This window comes from Microtus oregoni, unplaced genomic scaffold (genome assembly GCF_018167655.1).
Source record: "Microtus oregoni isolate MIOR12 unplaced genomic scaffold, Mior012 000001F_ref0000356, whole genome shotgun sequence".
NCBI lineage: Eukaryota > Metazoa > Chordata > Mammalia > Rodentia > Cricetidae > Microtus > Microtus oregoni.
The window spans coordinates 27,655,721-27,681,012 of NW_024543060.1; positions in this window are offsets into that span (position 1 = coordinate 27,655,721).

Sequence of the window (25,292 nt, forward strand, 5' to 3'; positions counted from 1 at the left end):
TCAGCTTGGTCTCGAACTCACAACAATCTGCTTTACTTAGCCTCCTGAGTGTTGGGATTAAAGGCATGCAGCACTACCATCTGGTTCTAGTCCACAATTTTTAAACTGTATAGGAAAACTGTTTAAATCTTTTAACCCCCAGAGCAACACCATGGTATATCAAAGAACCAATAGTCCAAAGTAAGTTCCATGATTTTTTTTCAGTTTATTCAGTTTCCTCTTTGTTGCAGTGTTTTGAATTTGTCCAAAATCTTGGTGTTATTGTGATGGATTCCCAACTGTGGCTTTTGAGAATTTTTTTTAACTCACAAAGACTATTCTTGTACTCATGGTGTGAAGTCCCTTTACGCATATTTCACAGAGCATTTGACTAGTGATCTCCTGCTCTTCTCTCATTGTGATAGCCCAGGGTTTGCCCTTCTGCCTCCATGACTTCTGCCATGTGAACTATAAGTCGCTCATTAGACAATGCCTTCATTTTGAGACTGATTAACTTCTAAAACCTGGAGAACTAAACTTTGATCTATGCAAATTGATATGTTAATATGGTATCTATGCAAATTTATTGAAATGCAAATATGATATGTAAACCTGAGTTTTTGATATTCCTTCATGGTAATACAGCCGGCCACCCCTGAACGCCCAGCACAGAGGCACTATCTTAAAAATGATTGATTAGTAAATAGTCTTGGGTTTTACACTTAAAATATTCACAGTTATAGCCTTAAGATTTACTTTTATCTAAATATATATATTTAGGATAGAAATCACCGTAGAAATGAGAAATTATTAGTTCATTGTTTTCTTGCCTGCCTTGTGTCAGACATCTTGTGAGAGAAACAGCAAGAGCTTTGAGTTCCAGGTAAAATGCCTTCTTGATCCACATAATCCTGGTGGGTGAGCCTTGGAGAGGCAGAGCTGCAAGGATTAAAATTCCATAGGACCTCATGCTGTTTTTGAGCATGGCTCTGCTTATTGCCCCCTGAGGTCACAACCTCCCTCATAATCTATGTTGTGTGGAAACTGTAAAGGGGTTTTTAGGTCCTTACTGGCCAGTGTCATTGGTGCTCACAATAATAGTGACTGACTGTTTCCAAGTATTGCTGCTTTAGCAGACTAGTGATTCAAAAACAGTCTTAAAAAGAACCCAGAACTATAAATTATTAGTAAAGTTAGGTTAAGATGGTTGTTAAGATTTGATGCAAAAAATATTGGAGGACAATTTAAAATTTAAAAGGGCACACTTTTGTTAATTGAGATAGAGACTCATTGAGGTCAAGGAACAAGAACGATGGCAGCCCAGTTATTGCTAGCTGATTATCTTTCTTGCTAAAGACAGGTTAATATCCAAAGGCAATGATTAAATTTCTTGTACCATTTTGTGCCCTCATTTCCCAGTAGGTTTTTAAAAAGTATTAATAAGTAGGTATGCATTCTAAAGACTTAAAGTAGAAATATCTGATTGTGTTTTATATATATATAAAAGTTGAGATTTGTTCAGAGAGTCCGGTTTTATCCCATGCTTTTTCGGTCACAGTCCAGCTGGCCTTGGTGAGCTCCCCGTAGATCAGCTCCTCTGTCTCAGTGGGTGGATGCACGCCTCGTGGTCCCGAATTCTTTGCTCATGTTCTCCCTCCTTCTGCTCCTCCTTGGGACCTTGGGAGCTCAGTCCAGTGCTCCTGTGTGGGTCACTGTCTCGATCTCTATCCATCACCAGATGAAGATTCTATGATGATATGCAAGATATTCGTCAGTATTGCTCTAGGATAGGGGTCATTTCAGGTTCCCAATCCTCAGCTGCCCAAGGAACTAACTGGGAACCTCATCTTGGGCACTAGGGAGCCCCTCTAGGGTCAAGTCGCTTGCCCACCCTAAAGTGGCTCCCTTAACTAAGAATTGTGGTTCCGTGCTCCCCTATCCACCTTTCCTTTATCCCAATTCTCCCGTTTCCCAGGTCCCCCCTCCTTCCCTTCTACCTTTTCTCTCCCCATCTCCCCTTACCCCCATCCCACCCACCCCCCAAGATCCCATTTTCTCCCCGGAAATTTGGTCTACTTCCCTTAGCGAAGAGGACAACTATATGTTTTTCCTTCGGTTCACCTTCTTCCTTAGCTTCTTTAGGTTCACCTATTGTAGACTCCTTGGTCCTTATTTATGGCTAGAAACCAATTATGAGTGAGTACATCCCATATTCATCTTTTTGGGTCTGGGACACCTCACTCAGGATATGGCGAACAATGAGGGCTGATGAGACACCAAGGACAATGGCAGGGGGTTTTGATCCTACTTAATGTGCTGGCTTTGTGGGAGCCTAGCCAGTTTGGATGTTCACCTTCCTAGATATGGACGGAGAGGACCTAGGACTTAACACAGGGCAGGGAACCTGGACTGCTCTGTGGACTGGAGAGGGAGGGGGAGAGGAGTGGGGGGAGGGGGAGAAGGGTGGGAGGAGGGGGAGAAGGGTGGGAGGAGGGGGAGAAGGGTGGGAGGAGGGGGAGAAGGGTGGGAGGATGGGAAGGGAAATGGGAGGCCGAGAGGAGGTGGAAACTTGTTTTTTGTTTATGTTTTTTTTTCTCCTTTTCGCAATAAAAAAAGAAAAAAAAAGTTGAGATTTGTGATTGTTTTAAGAGTTTTTATAAGAGTACATTTTGAGATAAGTAATGATACAATAACTGATCCTTTCTTTTAACTGCAAACAGATGCCTGCAGTACAAAAGGAACTGACTGAAATATATTTGTCTTTCTTATATCTTTGTTAATCAATTATAAAAGAATCAGTGCTTTAGGGTGAAGATGTAATGGTAGGAAAATTGAAACAGAGGAAAATGTCTAGCTACTTGTATATTGCTATGAAAACCATATAACTTTGTGATAATAATGTGATTTCTTCAAGTACAATAATTTTAATTCATTTTTGGAAAATATGTCATTGGAGTTGTGAATAAATCTTTGTCTTAGGACATTTAAAAGAAATCAGAGAAAAGTTAGAGAGGTAGAAGAAAGACATCAGGAAATTGGTAGAAGGAAAACACCAGGGAACTTGGTATAGGAGGTTCTTCTTTCTATGTATTGCTTTTATTGGTTAATGAATAAAGATGCTGCCTTGTCCTATTGATATGGCAGAACTTAGGTAGGCAGGGAAGACAGAACTGAATGCTGGGAGAAAGAAGAGTGGAGTCAGGGGACACCATTGATATGCTGCCAGAGATAGATGTGCTGGAACTTTGCTGGTAGGACATGACCTCGTGGTAATATACAGATTAATAGAAATGGATTAAATTAAGATGTAAGAGTTAGCCAGTAAGATGCTAGAGCTAATGGGCCAAGTAGTGATTTAATTAATACAGTTTCTGGGTGATTATATCAGTTTTGGGCAGCCAGGATAAGCAAGCAGCCTCCCTGCAACAGGAAGTAATAGAAGGAGCACTACAGAAAAGAATAGAGTATTGCTGTGGAATAATGCTTGTGTATACTGTAAACATTTGTCACTCTTACTGGTTTAATAAAATACTGATTGGCCTGTAGTCAAACAGGAAGTATAGACAGGGCAGACAGACTAAGAGAATTCTGGAAGAGGTAAAATAGAGATGCAGTTGCCACCCAGATGCAGAGGAAACAAGATGAAATGGCCTTATCGAGAAAAGGTACCAAGCTACATGGCTAAACACAGAAAAGAATTATGAGTTAATGTAGAGAGCTGCGTGGAGCCACACCTGATAATCAGCTCTTAATATTGGCTAAGGCCTGATTCATGCTGATCACGCAATGATTGTCAGCTGCTTGCATATGCGTGGACCTATGGGCAGTGCCAACCTGGCAATCCAGGGTTGGCGGCCCGTGCCTTTTTAAGGGTTTGGAGAGGTTTGCCCTGGGAGAGAGAAAAAGAGAGACAAGGTCCTGAATAAACTGCTAGCAAGAAGAACTCCGATGTCACATCTTCCTTGCGGGTCGAGGTAGGCATGACAAGTTAAGTTATAAGAGATAGTAAATAATATGCCTGAACTAATAGGACAAACAGTTTATAATTAATATAAGTTTCTGTGTGCTTCTTTGGGACTAACTGCTGCGGGACCAGGCAGGGCAGAAACTCTATCTAAAGAGAAAGAATATAGCAACAACATAAAAAGAAAAATAAATGAAGAATAAAGCTTTGACCTCTTAAGATAAAGTCTCCTCTGCATGTATGCAATTTAACCAACTCAGTGCCTCCTGACAGCTAGTTACCTTGATACTTTTGTGTATTCTGCTACAACCCTAGCCTTGCTTAATTATAGGTGATCTATTTATTTCACTCTAGAGCCATGGTGTCACTTTTTTTCACTATCTTTAAGTTCTATTCAACTTTATTATTTTCTTATTATATTACCCAGTGGCAGAATGTTCTCTCTTGGTTTTCCTTTTTAAATGAATTTGCCTTCTGAACATCTGTGGCCTTGATGTAAGGAATCTTGCTGACTCTGGAACTTTTAATAAGGTCAATTATTATACAATAAAGAAAGATTTTATACAAACTTCACTATTTGTTCCAAGAATTTATTTTTAAAAAACCTGCAACACCACAAACCCAAAACCAAGCCAACAAACAAAACCACAGAAACCTTGACATAACAATAAGAATACTTTTTCATCAAGTTCTGCATGCTCAAATGGAAGCAAGGGTGAGTTGCATGAAATTAAAGTACTTATATTAAAAATGTAGTTTCATGTATACATATAATTTTTGAGGGTTCATTTAAAGCATCAAATTGTTGCAAGACAAATTATCCAAGAATCTACAGTAAATGACCTCACACTTAGTAAAGAAGGAGTTAGGCCCTATCTATGCATCAGTGTTTTTTAGTTTCTGCAAATTTTAAATTTGCACAAAAATGCAAGTAATTTTTGAATGCAGTCTTTTGAATGGCTATTTCTCACTTTTCTAAGTGAGAGAAATCAAAATATAGAGCAGTGAAATGAGAAACAGGTATTTTTGAAGGAAGGAGGAAAACAGATGCAGAAAAGGTAAATGCAGAAAAAATATTGAAGTCGTTAAAGAGATTACTAAAGAAAGGCCCTCAGTTTCAATTTCTAGCAATAAGAAAATGGCCTTGAGAACAAGGTTCCTTACAACAAGGCTACAGATGTTCAGAAGGCAAATTCATTTAAAAAGGAAAAACAAGACAGAACCTCCTCTCAGTGTGTTAAGTAAGTAAAGTCTACAGAAGTGTGCTGGGTCAAGGTCAGTCAGCTAGCTGTTTAATGGCCTAGGAAGTACTTGTAGGCCAGCTAATCAGATGCTTAGTGACCTTGGAAGTACTTGGAGAGTTTTACAAGTAAACATCAAGCTGTTGGCATTGACCATTCTCACATAATGCTAGTTTACAGGTTTTTCTGATTCAAAAACAACATTATATGGAAGCTCAAGTTAAGATTTCAAAGAGCTGCTAGGCTAATCAGCATGTAACAGGATAAGCTTTACTAGAATTCTCATGGAATAAGACAGACTTTGAATGTTGAGGCTCAGAAGAGAGGCTACATGAGTTTCTGGCAACAGAGATGAGAAGACAGAGATACTCATCAAGTTTGGGCCTAGAGAGTGTTGCCATTTCCCCAGGAAACAGACAAATTTTGCCCTTGGTCTCTGGCACCATGTTACGTGCAAGAAGTCCCTCACTGTACAATGTCTTGATTTTAGATTCCTTACTATGTAGACAATTGTAGGTATTACTAGAGTTTCATGATTATCAGTCAGGTTGGCTTTCAGTCTTGCTTTATTCTGATTTTTTTTTTTTGCTATATAAGAGTATAAATTCATCTTTCTGCCAAGACATGAACAATTCCTTTGCAATCTAAAAGAAGAAATAATATTGGCCAGTATTCATGAAAACAAGAAAAGAAAAATGACAACAATGACAGCTAGGGTAATGGATTTGTTAACGCACACTATTGGAAGCAGAAAGGGAAAGGTGTTAAAGTATAGGAAGCAGAAAGCTAGCTAAAGTAGATTCCATGTTGCAACTTAGTGAAATGATTATCCATGACAGCGTGGGTCATTTATGTTGAAAGCTTTATTTATTTTTTTTTGAGTCATTCATAATGGTTCTAATAAATAATCCCTTATCCAAAAGAAAACTTCCATAAACTTATTAGTTCAACAAGCTAAGCTTCGGTGAAGCTTATTCTGTTGATTTATTGTTAGTGTCTTATCTTAGAAACAGAATACAAGTCATGTATCTCAGGTAAAGAATGCAACCTCTTTATTTCTCCCTTTGTCCTCTCGTGTAGCATAAGTATATGACCACTGTATATTGGAAACATACCAATTTTTTTTTTTTTTGGACTCTGAAATTTTGAAGAGTTTTGGAATTGTAAGACTGGGAAAATTTGAAGGTGAACTGAATGAATTTTGTGTTAGTAAATGCCAAAGAGACTACAAGAGTAAGGCTTGGAATACTATAGTTTTGATATAAAATATGTCAAATAGGCTAAAGTGCTTTAACACTCAGTCTCATAATACTTGATTTGGGTGGTTGTGAAAATTTTAGAAGGTGGAAGAAGTGATTTGGAAAGCAGTACACCTGCAGGGTTTTAGCTCAAATCTGGTTGTGGACCCCATGTTTCTGTCTTCCTCCTATTGTGTAGAGATGAGAGAGACTAGGCTCTGAATGCTGTTGTCAAAGTCAGAATGTCATTTTCTGACTATGTCTACTCCACAATAAGTGATTGTGTAGTCAAACCATGAGCAAAACTGCACCTTGCCTTGTTTAAACTGCCTACTTTTTGGTATTTGATCAAACAATAAAGATAAAAGAATGGACAAAGTTACTAATGGAAAGAAAAGTCTTTATTGTGAATGAGTGACATGAGTATTATATGACAGAAATATGTAAAATGAGACATATATATATCATTATATATAATATAATGATAGATAAGAGGAATATTAAATATGAAAATTAATGATGCTATTTCACACCTGAAGATAGAATTGATGGAATTGTTTGAACTGCTTGTCCTTCTTAACAACATGGCCATCTTGACTAAATCTCCTCTTTCTGCTTCCTACTTTGGCTCTTTAATTTGCTTTTTGACAACAGGTGATAAACATGAATTGGTGCTCAGGTCATGTCCCAGAAGTATGAGAACTGCTAGGTTGGCTATGACTGTTCAATGTGCCCTTTATTATCTCTCTTATAGGTTCACCTGGCTGCTGAAGAGGCCTTTTGCTGAGTAACAGCTCGACTATTATTCTGTGTAATGTATCAGTGATATTAGTTACACAGCTACACACATTTCTAGTCAGATAGGTAGAGCATTAAATATACTAAAATCAATTCAGAATACTTGCTTTACAAGACAGTCATTTAAAGCCTGGAACAAAAATTGATGCTTAAATGAACCTTAACTTCAAAACAATTTTCTAAGTAACTGAAAGTTAGAAACACAAATGGCAGCAAATATGAAATAATTCTTTAACAAAGCACAAAATCATATCTTAATTTTACCACATGAAATAGTTTCTTTCCGAAGATAGCAAGCCACTATTTATGGGATATAAATACATATAGTCCCCAGCAGTCAGATATCATACAAAGCATGCAGATTACTTTGAAAACAACCGCCCAGATCCACTCACCATATTAGAATCTAAGTGACTAAAGTTAAGAGGAACTGCACTCCTAAAAAGAACTTCATAAAATTTTCTCAGGTTGGAAAAATGGATAGTTACAGAACTGGTTATTTAGCTATCCTGTGTCTTCCAAATTGCATACATGTTGAGATACCAACTTAAAATGTGCAAGCATAATCACACTTTGATATCAGCTAAGAGGTCAAAATATTGAAATGTTAGCTGGTCTTAGGGAACAATGATCAAATGACCTAGTAGGAACCACAGATAAAGCATTTACACACACTCTTTCTTTCTTCCTCCCTCCTTCATAAATGTTCACATTTGAACATTTTGAGCTTCTGCTTGTGTCTCTGGTTTTATTTTCTTAATACAACTTCCCCACCCCTTAAGCAATCAGGGACACATTTTGCATGATGAACATATATCAGCTAAACTAAACTGAACATTTTTCTTTTTAAAAAAAATTTTTTTTTACAGTAATAATTTACATATTGCTCATGTAAGTAATATCTTAAACTACTATAACATAGGGAAGACATGGCATCAGAGTCTTTGTTATTGTTTTGTTTATTTTTCCTTTGGGGATACAGTTTCACAGTAGCTATGGAGCTTGACCTGGAACTCTCTCTGTGGAGCCAGCTTGCCTTGAACTCAGAAACCCAGCTGCCTCTGCCTCCTGAGTTCTGGAATTAAATGTGTACAGCATCATTGCCTGGCTCAGCACCAGAGTTTTAAACAAGCAAAATACTTAGCAATGACCACAGTTAATGTAATGCCAAGTTTTTAAAACGAGAAAGGCCCAGTATTTTGAGGAAATATAACTATTTGAGCAAAATGGAAAGAGTGAAGAAATTATCAGGTGACGAGAGAGAATGGAGCTCAAAAAGCATTTTTAAGGGATATCTGTCTGATTAAGCAACAAGTAGCTAAGTAGACATGTAAGGTGTTGTTAGAACTGCAAAAAATTTTCAGAAGAGTCAGCACAAAACTCCACTCTTCAAGGAATTTTTGATAGTGAATAAAGAAGTCATTTAAGCAAGGGCTTTTAAATATATTTGTCCCCAGGGATCTCTCATTTCTGTTGTGAGAGAACCGTCCATATATCAATCCACCCTGCCAATAAAACAGCCTTGATTCAAAGGCCAGAATCAGTGATTGGCTGACCAGGATTAGCCATAAGGTTCTTGGAGGACTTAGGAGGGTGGCTAGAGAGGACTGGAAGAGAAGGTGAGAAGCTCCTGGGTGATTCCAGGGCTTGTGATTCAGAGAAGAATGTGGAGAGATGGTCTATAAATCATTCTACTTTCCTTGGATATTTCAGGTCTTTATTTCAATTTCTGTCCCTGGGTTTTTATTAGACTGAAAGAAATTAGGCAATTGTTACCTCTGGCAACCTCATACTTTCAACACTAGGCCTGCATATTTTCTACTGTGTTTTTTCAAGCCAGAAATCAGATGAAACTATGTTGATTGCTTCATATTGAGACAGATTCTCCCTATGTAGCCTTGTTTGGTCTGAGCTGACTTTGTAGTTCAGGCTGACCTTGAACTCAGAGAGGTCCTCTTTTGTCTGACCCAGGAGTACTAGGCTTACACATGTGCCTTACTATGCCCAGTACCTTACTAGACCTGGATAGAGGTGGGCGGTCCTTGGGCTTCCCACAGGTCAGGGAACCCTGATTGCTCTTCCAGCTGATGAGGGAGGGGGACTTGATCGGGGGAGGGGGAGGGAAATGGGAGGCGGTGGCGGGGAGGAGGCAGAAATCCTTAAATAAATAAATAAATTAAAAAAAATAATAAAATAAAAAAAGAAGCAGTGCTAAATATTTCTATGTTCTTGCTTTCTGTATTAAAATGAATATAAACCTCATTTATTGTCAGTATGTAAAATATTTGTATTATATAAAATATTTAAAAGGAAAACACTAAAAACTATCCTTTACATTTCAGGTGTCATAATTTATGAAGTAACTAAAATAATAAGGGTCAAAGTCTATTGAATAGCTAAATATTTAATATCTTTGATATCAGTATTATTTCTCATTTTCATTAAAAAAACTGTTTAACAACAATATAAATGTAAGTAGCAAATACCTTTGATGTGAAATAATGTTTAGTTTGTCAGGCATCCATGATTTTATTTTTAAAAAAATTTAGTTCTTCAAATTAAATTCACAATGTTATTTACTCAAGAAAAATTATTCTTTAACTCATTACTTGAAAATATATTTAATTTATTTAATTTCAATTTTAGGTTGCTGGAAATGTTAATGGTTATATGATCCCAAGAAATTAATGGATTAATTTTCAGTAGAGTTTTGAAATGACAGAGGGGAATTAAAGAAGCAAAGGAAGGATAAGAACAAAAGCAAAAAAAAAAAGAAGCATATGAGAAGAGAGAAAAAGAGGACTATAAAAAACAAAGAAGAAGGAAAGGAGACAATTTGGAAGCTTCCATTATATTTTATAATTTCTAGCTATCTTGCATTTCCTCCCACAATATAAGAGCTCCTCATTAGTTTTAATTCACTAGACCTCTCGACTATCAGTCCACTTATCATAAGTTTGAACTGAGTCAAAAGCTCCATGCTGTAACTTTATTAGTTTCCCCATGGCTTCCAAAGATCAAGGAAATTTTCAAATTTTACCTACGGATTCACTATTAACCTTCATGTCACAGGAAGCTGCAGGCCTGTTGAGTATCTTTGCCGGCAGACACAGAGGCTAATGATTGATGAACTGAGGGTTTGCAAGCAGACTGTCCTAGGAGGAATGACATCTTTAGACTCACATTTAAAGAGGTAAAACTGAATTTTGTTATGCCTAAAGGAAGTAAAGATCTTTGTCCATTTTGTAGTTGACCTTATTTTCAAAGGAACCCACAGATTTTTGTTTTTGTTCTGCACTGAAAAAAAAAATAGATACAAGCAGATAGATTTTTGACAAACTTTTAGGAAGAAAGATAATACTTTCTCTTGTCAGTCGTTGTTGACCCTACTTTGTAATTTTAGATTATACAGAAATAATTAAATTTTCTATTAGAATTCCAATAATTAATAGAAGTCTACCCATTGTACCTGAAATTTATTTTGAAACTTAGAAAGTTGTGATGAATGGTTTGCAGGTGAAATATACCAGACATTTGAAAACTGTCTTTCTGAGCGTGACATCACTTTTACCTTATCTGAAATCCATTCTGGGGGTCTCAGGGGGAAGAGATGTCTGTGGAAACTGAGTGCACTTCTCTTTGACTTTTTGGTTTTCAAAACATAAAGTAACTTTCACTGTAGTTGAATTTTTTTTTTGAAGGAGAAGCAGACTTTCTGTCAATATTGTACTTTGCCACTTTTACATTTTAGAGTAAGTAATAGAGACAATTCCTTGACTTCATTTTTATGGAAAAACAGAAAGAAGATTTTAATTTCTTCATGGGGGGGAAAATTCCTATTCTTGAGCCCCTGTTTCATATTTTGAAAAAGGTAGCTAATTTTATATAAGAACTAATAACAATAAATATGGTGTCACTTGTCCACATGCTGAAATATGTTTGCATACTTTATAAACATACCCTTTAAAGAATCCTCTCAGTGCACAAATATTAAAAAAAAATATTTCTCAAGAATGGTGCATTCAATACATCAACAGCAAAATGGAAACTCAGCCTTTCTTTGTGTCTTCTGCTGAATGTGTCTGGGGTTAAAAGTTCGATAGTTCATGAAATAAGGAAGGACAATTTTATACTTATCTCACTCTTCGGCCTCTTAAACAGACTTCCATTTTCTATTTTTAAAATTAATTTATTTGTGCTTCTAGTCTGCACATATGGGTATGAAGTTTCCCGTAGAAGTCAGAAGAGGATGGCAGATTCACTGGTGCTGTCCTTTCAGGCAGTTGTGAACAAATCTATGTGAATATTGAACACCAAAACATGGGTCTTCTGGAAGAGAAAGAAATTCTCTTTCCCACTTTGCCATCTGTCCATCCTGGCACCCTGTTATTTCAGCTTCTGTGTCTCATCAGTCCCATCTCTGCAATGGCAACAGTATGCATCAGACTGATGATTACTTTAAGGAATAGCATCCATTCTTGGAAAAATGGTATTGGTAAGCCCCAGCGAATAAGTATTGGTCTTACTAATCTCAGTGAGCACTTGCCAAGCAAATTATATTCACAGGACAAATTATATGTCCTGCCCTTGACTATTTTAGTAAACAATATGAAAAGCGATGCCAAAAAATTAAGATGGATTTGAGCATGCAAATCTTGAGATTGTACTTGTTAATTAAAAAATTCCCTATAATAGTATTATTTTGTCTTATATGTGATATAATATAAAGGTGAATTAATAGCTATTGGACCCAGGGTTTCCACACTGCTCCTGAAGAGTCTAATTTTCACAAAGTTATTCCCTAACCAATGGTTCTCAACCTTCCTAATGTTGTAATTGTTTAATACTGAAATATTGTAATACTTTAATACTGTAGTTCCTCGTGTTGTGGTGACCCCAACCATAAAATAATTTTCATTGTCACTTCACAACTGTAATTTTACTGCTGTTATGAATCATAAAAATCTTGCCAAAGGGGTCATCACCCACAGGTTGAGAAATCATGCCCTAGAAAACATTAAAAATCTACTTAACATCACGTTAGTATGGTCACTAGCCATAAATGTGATTGATTTTATTTGCTCATATTTGTGATTGATTTTACTTACTTTTTATGCTATCTTCATCATATGCACTACTATTTAACAGCCTAAAAGTTTTAGAAAAATTAATAAGTAGTTAATGATTTTATACATAGTGCTCTCGAAACACACATAAGCTAAGAAATTTTCACAGAGCCACACCATCCAAAAGCCATTTGAACCAAGATATGTTTGTCTCTGTGTATTAAGTTCTTTATCTGATTAGGAAACACAAGAGACATGTTCAATGCATCAATGTGCGTAATTTAAAAATTTGCTAAAATATATATCAGGATAAAAGTAAGTGAATCAAGCTCTTTATCTGATTAAGGAACACAGGAGACATCTCCAATGCAGCAATGTGCTTTATTTAATCATTTTCTTTTTTTCTTGATTTTTATTGAGCTCTACATTTTTCTCTACTCCCCCCGCCCTCGTCTGCCCTCCATATTCTAGAATATATATCAGGATAAAAGTGAGTAATTATTTCTAAAACTCTAAGTATTTGTAATTTTTCTACTTTAATTTCTACATTTGAGGAACTAATTCTAATTTTATAACATAATTCTTTATAAGTTCTCTGGGAATTTTACATCATGTATTCCAATCCTGCTCACTTCCCAGGCCCGACATATCTGCCCCTCATGCCTGTAACATCTCCCTCATAATTAATAAAATCTCCCCCCAAATTAATGAAACAAAAAAGCAAACAAACAGCAAAAGCCACTAAGCTTCTCCATCCTTCTAAAACCTCTTCAGTCATGGTAGTGGCACTGGTTACTGCGATGTGTCATGCACCCTTTTGCCCAGGCAGCCCCACCCACAAATGTTCGTCACAACCGTTTGTCTGGTTCAAGGTCTTTGACACACCCTCATAAGAGGACCCTTTACCAAAATTCCTCTTGGATATACTACTGTTGCCCTGAGTCATGGAGATCCTGTCGTTAATTTTCCAGATGATCAGTCCCCTCGCACACTGGAGCAGCTCAGCGACAGGATAGACGCTGGGATGAGCCAGTTCAAGGGAGAGGATGGTCTGTGCCCCTGGAACATCCCCCTCCTCATTTGGAGGGCAGAGCCAGCTCTCCTAGGCCCATGCCATTGGGTCCAGCTCTCCTGAGTCTGAAGTTGTAGCTCTTGCACGAGGAGCAGGCTTCGATAACCTGTCTGAGAGCTCCTTTCTGGAAAGAGTCTATTTCCCATCATTCAGCAATCATTAGTTCTTCTGGAAGTGAGACCTTGTGAATTTTTTTACCATTCACATTGATACGTCAACTGATCATTCTGACGATCTGGCTTCGGCAAGCAAAATGCTAATATTTCATGGGGGCAGGTTTTTTGATACATTTAGAAGACACTATCTTGCATTAGGCACTTTAGTCTTCTGGATCTTACAATCTTTCTGACCAGCTCTTGTATGTTTACCCCGATCCTTACCTATATGGGTTGCTTTGCAGTGTATCATTGGAACCTTGAGACTTGTTCTCTGCGTTTTTACCCTTTGTGGCTCTCTGTGATAGTCTCCATCTGCTGCAAAAAGAAGCTTCCTTGATGAAAGGTGGGAGTAATATTTATCTGTAGGTATATGGATGAGTATTCAGGATGTATATAGAAATTTTTATTGTTCAAAGGAAGCAGCTGTAGTATCTTTATCTTTCGGGTCTGTCTACCCTCAAGCTACTTGTAATTGGCTAGTTTTACAGTAGCAGGCATAAATTCTCTCCTACTGGGAAGGCCTTAAGTCCAATGAGATCAGTATTAGATACACCCCTTCTTCCCCATTCCCCAGATAAATGTGCCGCTATTGCACTACGGGAAACACTTTGCCTGCTCATCACTGTTGCCATTCTTAGGATTTACAACTGGGTAGGACCACGGATTGCTTTTCTCTCCTGTTAGCTTGCATAACACCTTCTGTGTTACCACAGGAGCCAGTCCTTGGGGAATAGGTTTTTGGGTTAGAGTTGCAGACATAATGCTGTTTCTATTCGTAATTCTAACATAACTCAATGTCACCAATGTTATATGTTTAATTCATAGGTTTAAGACATTTTTAAAGCATATTTCAATTGTTATACTGAAAATATATGTTGTGATACAGTTTAAATATTCTTGTACATATTTTATGTGCATTTTATGTATGGAATTATACAGTAGTCTGATTATTTATATGATTTCTGACTAAGATAGCATGCAATGTAACTTATGTAAATCCTGAATTACCTTTTCATAATTTTGTTCTTACTATGTCAATACTATCAATAATACAAAATAATATTAGTATTTTATAATCATAATATATAATTATATGATAATATAACTGTATTAAAATATATTGTGAAAGTTGATCCATACAATATTCCCATTTCATTTATTTTTGAATGTACACAAAATTGTATATATGTGGGATACTTTGCAAAGTTTTTTTCATAAATGTGTCATGATAGTTCAGAGTAAAACTAGCTATTTCCTACAGTATCAGTTTTTCATATGGAAACAATCAAAATATTTTTCTCTAGTTTTCTAAATATACAGAGTGTTATAATTTTGTGTTAGCATGCTTCTGTACATCAGAAAACAGAACAGGCAACTATTGTCAACCGTAACTTAAAGTCCACTGATAAACTGCTCAAAACTAGTTCATTCATAAAGGACTTTTCTAATAAGCATGAGACCTAAATTGGACTCCCAGAACCCATGTAAAACCTTTACCAAAGTGGAATTTAACAAAGTGCTTGTTGTATGAGCACTGGGGAGGTGGTGAAGAGGAATCTCAGGTGCTCACTGGTCAGGCAACCCAGTCTGATCTGTGAATTCCAGGCCAATGACAGACAGAAATGACAAGTCTAAAACAATAAAGCCATTTGAAAAATGAATTTAGACAATTCAAGACGGAACACTATTGGCTGAGATTTCTGGACACAAACCTATGTAGAACTAACAATTAAAGTTCTCTTTTAAAGAATATGTAAGGTTCAGAAGCACTAATAAGATGCAAAGATCATTCATCTCGGAACAGGCACAAGGATTCTCTTTTTAAAAGGTACCTGGATCATGATTATCTTAATAGGTTTATTTTTGGACCACTGGTTGCTTGAGAAATATTTTTTAAAAGGTAATATATTATATTGATATGATTATATTGCAATTGAAGTGTCTAATGGTTACACACACTTTTTTTCATCTTTTCGGTATCCATATATAAGATTGCCAGAGAATTTATAATATTGAATTTTGAAATTTACTAAACAATATTTAAAACTCAAAATATTATACTGCAGTCATTATAGATTATGACAATAAAATATTTATTTAAGCTGCATTTTACCAACTGAAAACTGTAAATCTTCCCAAAATCATTCACTGCTTCTTTAAAAATGTTGTTGTGTGTTGCTCAGAGAAGAACAGAATCTCTGACTTTGTTTTTCTCTGAATAGGATGCAAATGTTTTTTAAATGTATGTTCAAAGAAGGCTTTTTACAGAAACTTTCTCACTGCTCAACTTTCCCAAGCAGTTCAAAGTCAATCTGAAATGTAATCCTTTTTAAAGGAAACTAAAGTAACAATCACATAGGTTTAAGAAAACAAACAAATGAATTTCATTTTGCTTTGAGTTGACTTTTTTCCCCACAAAAATACTGATTTATGCCACTGTCAGGTTTCAATGCTTATAATACAACTTTCCCAGATTGAATCCAATTGATTTTCTATAACAATGTCAAGCATTCAGTACATCATAGGAGCACCGAGAGTGTAATAAATAATTCTTTCAGGAAGAAAGTGATTCTTCTTTCCTTAAACACAGAAGTAAACATTGTTTGTTTTTTATTTTTTCTATCTTTAGAAACTAAGGTGCTACAACTCTTAATTTTTTTTTCTGTGCAATTAATGTCAAATTACTTCCTATGAAATTTCTTCATGACCTTGTTTTCTTGCATTTTCTTTCTCTGAGACAATTGTCAGAACTAATTTAATTTCAAGTAAAAGACCTGAATTTGCATTCTAAAACCAATTATTGGAATTTAACATAATGTTGACAGAGGTGACCCTAAAGGGATATTGTTTTAATTTGCAACGCATATAAAATGAAAGTTTGATTCATAACAAATTGCAAGAGATTTTTTGTACTGTAACTGAAACAGGATAAGTAAATAGAGAATTATCTTATTTTGATGTATGAAAGAGTGCTACAAAGCAGGTAACAGGAATAACTTTTTGTATGCCCAATTGCAGTTCATTAAGTAACAGTCTTTTCTCAGAAACAGGATTCAACTGCACAAACATCCCTGAAGCTGCAGCACAATAGTGTTAGGGGATATTTTGACTGTAAATGTTTATTCGTTGCCTTATTTTCATTTGTGTATATTCATTCTGTATAAATAGTCCTGGGTTTCATAATTCAGTTGTGGAAGTATATATAATTATTGTTACTTATATAACAGACCCATAAAATGGCAATACCTATCCAGTTGTAGCCTGGACAGAACAAGACTCAAGGAAATAGCAGTCCTGTTTGCCTGTCTGATTTCACTCTACGTTTGTCTGTCTCGGTGTTGCTGCTGCTCTTATCCTTTGCTGTATGTAGAGCCTAGGTTCAGCCACATTACACATTAGAAGCCTTTCTACATGAACTGTAGGTCTTCAATAATAAACAGAGACTGCTCTTCTTTAGGTGAGCATTAAACTTTGTTCCCAGCCTCTCTAGCATATATATATATATATATATATATATATATATATATATATATATATGATTTTATTGAGCTATACACTTTCTCTGCTCCCATCCCTTTTTCTCCCCTCCACTTCATTCCTCACCTATGGTTCTGTCTTTGTGTTGCTTTCATTAGTTAATAAAGAAACTGCTTCATGCCCTTGATAGGGTAAAACTTAGGTAGGTGGGGAAAATTAAACAGAATACTGGGAGTAAGAAGGCATGGATCCTCCACCTGAGACAGACGCCAGTTAGAATCTTTGCTGGTAAGCCACTGCCATGTGGCGATATACAGATTAATAAAAATGGGTTAAATTAATATGTAAGAGTTAGCCAATAAGAAATTAGAACTAATGGGCCAAGCAGTGATTTAATTAATACAATTTTTATGTCATCATTTCAAGTACAAGCTAGCCGGGTGGCCAGGAAGAACAAGCATCTCCCTCCTTGCAATACCCATGCCCAGGAGATCTTGTCTTTTTTTGCTTCCCATGAGGATTAGGTCCATGTATGTCTCTTTTAGGGTCCCCATTGTTGTCTTGGTTCTCTGGGGTTGTGATTTGTAGGCTTGTTTTCTTTGCTTTATGTGTAAAAACCACTTATGAGTGAGTGCATATGATATTTGTCTTTCTGGATCTGAGTTTCCTCACTCAATATGATGTTTCTAGATTCATCCATTTGTCGGTAAATTTCAAGATGTCATTATTTATTTACCCATTAACCTGTTAACAGTTGCTTTAATACATCTCTTGAAAGTGTGTTTCTTCATTCTTCTCTTCCCTCCTTTCTTCATTTCTTCCATCCTTCCTTTCCTTTTTCCTTCCTTCCTTTCTTTTATTGGATATTATAGCATTTTGCTTTTTGTTTTTCTTCATCCAAACTTTCCCATACACCTGTTTATGTTCTCGTTCAGGCTGATGGCTTCTTTATTCACTGATTGTTATGGCATGCATACATATTTATATGAAAATTCAAATACAATTAGTTTATGTTAGATACAACCATTCTACAAACCAGAGGAAAGTGGAATGCTGTTAATATAGTTTTCACTCATTTCTATGTTTAAAATATTTTCGTATAAAATACCAGTTAATTTGGAGAGCTGTTTCCAAACAAAGGTACATAAAGCTGAAGTGGAAATGGCAAGAGTGTCTGTTCATCTGGAGAAAGAATTGTACATCCAACATTCCCCACTGTTACTATAGTTGTTTGTCACTGTGAACATACTATAAAATGTTAGTTGGTACAGTTTTAAAGGGACGGTTTTATATTGTATGAATTGCATTTCAGTAAAACTGATTTTTAAAGGAGGGAAGGAAATTGGGGAACAAGGCCTAAATCAAAGTTTAGCATCTTTTAAATGACCACGCAACATCTACACAATAATTCTGCCTCACATCTGTCTGCGGATGGATGAATTTATGTCTAGCTATAAGCAAAGGACAAAGAAACTTAAAATCTTGTTAGAAAAGACTTTACGGAAGTTAACTCATATATTGGACAGTGACTGGTAGATTGTATTGGGGACAGAATAGCTTATACCAAGGAAAAGTGAGGCGACATCAAGCAATAACTAGAACTTCAGCCTCCGAAGTTGCTATGGCTTCGTAGCTAGAAGAGGAAGTGGAGGTCAGAATTTCCTATCTTCAGGTTAGTTATATACTTACAGCTTATTAGCAGGCTCTATACTGCTTATATTTTCCTGGAATAAACATTTTAAATGTTTTGGTTGTTACAAAATAAATTGCAATGAATCAATACAATAGGTTTTCTTAAATATGTGGTGTGTTTTAATATAAGTATCTTTAGGTAGTTAGAATGTATAAAAATCTACAAATTGTGAGGCGGTGGTGGTGCACACATTTAATCCCAGCACTTGCGAGGCAGAGGCAAACAGATCTCTGTGCGTTTGAGGTCAGGCTAGACTACAAGAGCTAGTTTCAGGACAGGTACCAAAGCTACAGAGAAACCGTGTCTCAAAAAAAAATCTACAAATTATATAAATAAATTTGCAAATTTAATCCACTTATCTTCAGAATTTTCTTTCGTACAAGGTATTTAGGGATAATGTAATACCAGGTTTGTTAAAGCAATGTAGAAATAATGCAAATCACAGGTGACAATTAGGGATCAGCAGGATTCAAGTGCTTTTATGCCATTTTGCATTTTATGTGTTTACAAAGTAGCAACCTATTGGCATTTAATTCCATATTTACTGTGTCTTGTGTCTCATTACACAGTAGGAAATAGAATGAGCCATAAACCTGTTATCATAAGTGTTGCATCAAATAAAAATTTAATTAAATCACAAGATTTTAAGATTTCCTTTCTGTGTTACCCTTGGGTTTGGCATTCTTTGCTCACACTCTTTTTTATCACTTTATGTATACTGAATTATAAAACAATATACTAAAGAAGATTGCTATATATATCAAATATTTGGAGCCAAAAGACCTTTCCTGAAACTCTAAGTGTATTAAAATAAGTTATTTAACTTTACTGACTTGAAAATTCATATAAGCCTGTAGTTTAAAGTACTGAGGGCCCTAAATATAAACATAGTAACATTACAGGGAAAGAATATTTTTTAATTATGAATACTTCATGTAGAATTTGCTGTAAGCTGAGCACAGTGTTGCAAAATTGCCTGTTGGGACTTGGGAGGCAAAGGAAGGAGAAGTAGTAGTTTAAGATCAGCTAACATTTTAAGCAAGTTCATGTTAAGTCAACTCCTATAAAAAAAATAGAGCAAGTCCCTGATTGTTTATTTTAATTCACATGTAAACATACATGATCAAATTACATTTCGTATGGCCTGAAGACTAAGTTGTTTTATACTGGAAAATCAGACATATTTTTTGGCAAGGATTTATTTACTTAAGAAACCCATTTCTTATAAAGGAATAAAATAAAGATAATTCTTCACCTTGTCTTCTGCAAGTGAAGTAAAACCATAATTATGTTAAGTGCAGTTTCTTTGCAGCATTTTTGAACTAGCTAGGGGTAACAAGGGAGGGTGGAAAGGTGAAGATCCAGTACCTATAATTTGCTCACATCAGAGTATTATAAAACTCTGAAGACCTCATTGCAGTTCCATTTTAAAAGTGAGAAGAAAATTAGCAGAAAAAAAAATGATTTCTCATCAGGATGTGGGGTAGTACTTAGAATTTCAGTTGAAAATAGTAATAATTAAAGAAATGATATGACAAAGAGAGTTCAAATCTAAAGAATTTACAACAATGTGAAGAAGATTTATAATTGGTCTAGTTGAGGAAAAGTTCAAACAAATGTTCAAACATTGAAAGCAGTTAATTCAGTTCAAGCCAACAAAGAGGTTAAGTTCAAGAAATTCGACCTTATAAATACCAGGGATATTTAAACCACCTCCAAATTATTGACAAAAATCATATTGAGATAAGAAATAAGATTTAGTTTAACATGCCCATAACAAATTGGAAATTTGGCAATGAGCTTTAATAATAAAGTGAAAGAATTTGTTAAAACATAGTTTGATGTGAACCAAAAATTATGTCATCATAGCACATGTCCTTCCCCACTCTGATTTCATATTTGTATGTTGTTAACTACACGCAAATGAATAAAATAAATTTTTAATGAAAAATTAAATAAAAGAATTTACATTGAACCAAAGAATTGCCCTTTAAATATCAGTGTTTTATAATATATTCTGGAATTAATCTGGCTATCATGTAATTTAGTAAAAACATAGAAAGATACTGAAGGCAATGAACAAGCTTAACCTGTTTGTTTGTTTTTCCCATTTTTAGCCTTTTAAAATACAAAGGAGTTGTATGTTCTGTGTTAATAATATTAAAAATGAAATGTTCCAGTATCCTGATCCTAAGCACTATGATGTGATCTTTACTCTATATGATGTGTCCACATTACATATAGTATCATCTGTTAGACTGATATCACTCCTCTTTTCTTTTTTTTATCAGAACGTTACCTGGCAGTTTGATGTTACAAGTAACTCTTACTCTACATAGTAATGACTTAAAAACAAAATATTAGTAATTTTAACATTTTTACTATGCTAAAAAAGAGCTGAAATTTTTCAATGAAGGAAAAATATCAAAACCATCAATAAAACAAGAGATTATCTGTATTTTGATTTATTTTAGGCAAACTTTTATAAAAAAAAAATGTTTTACATCCTGACCACAGTTTCCCCCTCCTTCCACTGCTCCTAATCCTTGCACCCTCTAAATCTTCTCTTCCTCTGTTTCTGTTTATAAGGGTCAAGCCTCCCATGGGTATCAACAAAATATGACATATTGAGACAAAGCACCTTGCCTTTTATAAAGGCTGTTCAAGGCAACCCAGTGTAGTGGCATATCATTTGTATTTGATAAATAAAGCATGCCTGAAGATCAGCCTTCACTGGTCAGCCTTATAGACCAGGCAGTTGTACCACACACCTTTAATCCCAGTAAACACATTAATTGCCATAGATACTGAATAGTGTGTTGTGGGAGGTCTTTCTAATACAGTTTCTGTGTGATCATTTTGGGTCTAAACTAGCCAGATGGCTGGGAAACAACAAACAACTCTCTCCTCTCCTCTATGCATGCCTTTAATTACAACCCTAAAGAGAATTACAGAATAGAAGGACACAGCTCTCAGGTTCAGTCTCATTCTGAGATTTCTAGAGGCAGGATTGCCATTTTGGAATGAGATAGAGGTAAGAGTCGGTGGCTTGTTGTTTTGCTTTTCTGACCTTCAGGGTAAAACCCAATGTCTATCTCTGAGTTTTAATTAATTGTACTTCAATGCAGAAAGAGGAATAGGTTCCCAAGATGCAGTCAAAGTTTAGGGACAGTTGCTACTACCATTGTTAGAAGTTCCACAAGTAGACCAAACTAAACCACTGTCACATATATGTAGAGGTCCTAGTCCGGTTTCATATAGGCTCCCTGGTTGTTGATTAGGACCTTGTGAGTTCCTATGAGCCAGATGAGCTCTCTCTCTCTCTCTCTCTCTCTCTCTCTCTCTCTCTCTCTCTCTCTCTTTCCTCCTTCTCTTCATAAGAATTCAGAATTCCCCAACCAGAGTCTAACATTTGAGTATCCATCTCTGCATCTGTTACAGAAGTTAGTGGAGGAAGGCTCTCTGATGGCAATTGGAGTACTCACCAATCTGATCACAGGAGATGGCCAATTCAGGTTATTCATCTATTGTTAGGAGTCTTATCTAGTGTTATACTTGTAGATTCCTGGGAGTTTCCTTTGCATCAGGTTTCTATATGACCTTGAAATGCCCCCCCTCCATTTTCAGTTATCTCTTTCAATACTCTCCCTCTTTATTCACCACAGAGTCAGTTGCTCATGTTCCCATCCCCAACTGCCCCTACACATCCATGAGATCCCTTTTATTTCCCCTTCCCAGGGAGATCCATTAATATTCTTTATCCATAGCCTCTCTTGAACTATGAATTGTAGCGTGATTATAATTTATTTTACAGCAATATCCACTTATGAGTGAGTACATGACTTATTAATCTTTCTGGATCTGGGCTACTTCACTCAGGATAATACTTTTTTCTTGTTATATCCATTTGCCTTCAAATATCCTGATGCCATTGTTTTGAACACCTGAGTGATAATCCATTGCATAAATTTATCCTGTTATCTTTTATCCATTCTCCAGGTTTTTTCCAGTTTGGGGCTATTACAAATAAAGATACTATGAACTTAGTTGAGCAAGTCCTTTTGGTATGATTCAGCATCCTTTGGGTAAATGCCTAAAAGTGGTATATCGGGTCTTGAGGTAGATTGATTCCCAATTTTATTAGAAGCCACCACATTGATTTCTAAAGTGGCTGTACAAGTTTTCACTTCCACCTGCAATAATAGAGTGTTTTCATTATTCCACCTCCTGTCCAATATAAGCTGTCATTTGTGTTTTTGATCTTAGTTGTTCTGACAGGTGTAAGATGGAATCTCAGAGTCATTTTGATTTGCATTTCCCTGATAGTTTAGGAATTTGAATAGTTAAGTGTTACTCTGTCATTTGAAATGATTCTGTTGTGAATTCTCTATTTAAATCCCTATCTCATTTTTTTTTAAAAATTGGATTTGTTTTATATCTAGTTTTTTGACTTTTTATATATTTTAGAGATCAAACCTCCACTGGATGTGTGGTGCCAAAGATCTTTTCCCACTCCGTATGCTACGATTGTCTCTTATTGTTAGTGTTCTTTGCCTTACAGGAGCTTTTCAGTTTCACAAAGTCTCACGTATGGATTGCCAATTTTAGCATTCTATGCTATTATGGCATTCTATTCAAGAAGTTGTCTTCTCTGTTAATGTGTTTGTTTAAGGCTTTTTCTCACTTTCTCTTCTATCAGGTTCTGTGTAACTGGATTTATGATGAGGTTTGATCCACTTGGGCATGAGTTTTATGCAGTGTGAGAGATGTGACTCTATTTGCATTCTTCTAAATGCTGGCATCCAGTTATGCCAGCACCATTTGTTGAAGAAGCTTTCTTATGTCCATAGTATAAGTTTGTCTTCTTATGAAAAATCTGGTGCCCATCGGCGTGTGGATATACCGGGGTCTTGGATTCGATTCCATTGATACATCTGTTTTGTTTTTCTTTTTTATATGTGTGTGTCAACACCATATTGTTTTTATTACTACAGCTCTGTAGTAGAGCTTAAGATCAGAGATCCTGATACCTCTGACAGTTCTTTCATTGTCCAGGACTGTTATCTCTCAAGGGTTTTTTTTTTTATATGAAATTGATTATTGTTTTTCTGTGTCTGTAAGGAATTGTGTTGGAATTTTGAATTTTGATTGGGATTTCATTGAATCTGTAGATTGCTTTTGACTTTTTTCTTTTCTATATTCCAATTTTGTGGAGCCTCTTAACCACTTAGTCATTGCTCCAGAATCCCAGTGTGTTCTTACGTTATAGTATTATGCTATGATGTCCCTACAATGTATGTCACCAATTGTTTCAGTTGCCATTCCGCTTACAGTTCAGAAATGCTAATAAGATAAAATAACTAGGGCTAAATTAGGAATAGAAAATGTGCATTTTTATGGAAGAAAATGTGCTCACTCCTGCTTCAAATGTGTTATTTATAAAACATATTTTCCATAGTATAAACTTGAATTCATAATAAATCAGCAAAACTTCACAAAATAATATGTTGTCACAGAATGGTATACATGGGAATCATCAGCATTTTTATGGTAATAATAAAAACATTTACTAGATAATATAACTATAAGTTAAGGATTTGGCACTCTTCATCTTCTGAAAATTTTCACATCAAATGATAAGATATGTGTTCTTATATTTTTAGAAAAAACAGATTCTAAGAAGGATGAGATTAAGATAATTTGCTTAAAACTCCAAGGCTTTTCAAGTGGCAAAGGTAATATTCAAAGCTTTCAAATATGTTTATGTAATTTAAAAAGTATTTTACGTGTGTGTGTGTGTGTGTGTGTGTGTGTGTGTGTGTGTGTGTGTGTGATGGAAACACAGAGACCAGAGGAAGATTCTGGGTGTGTTGTTCTGTGCCTCTCTTGTCATTTTCTTGAGACAATGTCTCTGACTCAATAGGGTGAGCAAGACTGGCTGGACAGTGAGAAAGCCCAGATTCCCTCCCGTCACCACACAGCTGAGCTTTAAGGCACACACAGCCTGTGATTTTCTAGGTAGGCAGGAAGTGGAGATTTGATTTTCAGTGAAAGTGTAGGAAACTCTGTAACTTCATTTTTTAATTCCATTGAATTTTTAACAAGAACTCTCTGTGTGACCACTGGATATACATTATTCTTTGAAGCCTAAGGGCTTGTTAATAGGCACACAGGTGAAAATCGTGACTGTCCATCTCAGAATTCATCATTACTTGAGCTGCTTCCCATTGCATGACTGGCTGTTCGTAGACGTAGTACTGGCAGAACTGGCCTTGAGATCTGGCTTGCAATGATTATATTCTCTTCGAAGTCAGCATTCCCCAGTGCTGTTTCTTCAAGAAATTTCTCTGAAGCTTGAGAAGGTAGTATGCCAGTCTTGTTTAGTGGTAAGAATTCATCCTTTATGTTTTTTCCTCTGGTATGAACCATTAAAACTATAAATTTAAATAGGATAGTAACAAGAGAGATAGCTGAGCCTAAAAGCCTCTGCATAATAAACAAAAATCTTAGTACTACATTCCTTGTTGTTCAATGCAAATATATGCTTCTATAATTAAAAGCAATGGAAGTATTTATCTATGATTATAATGCAAAAGCTTAGAAACA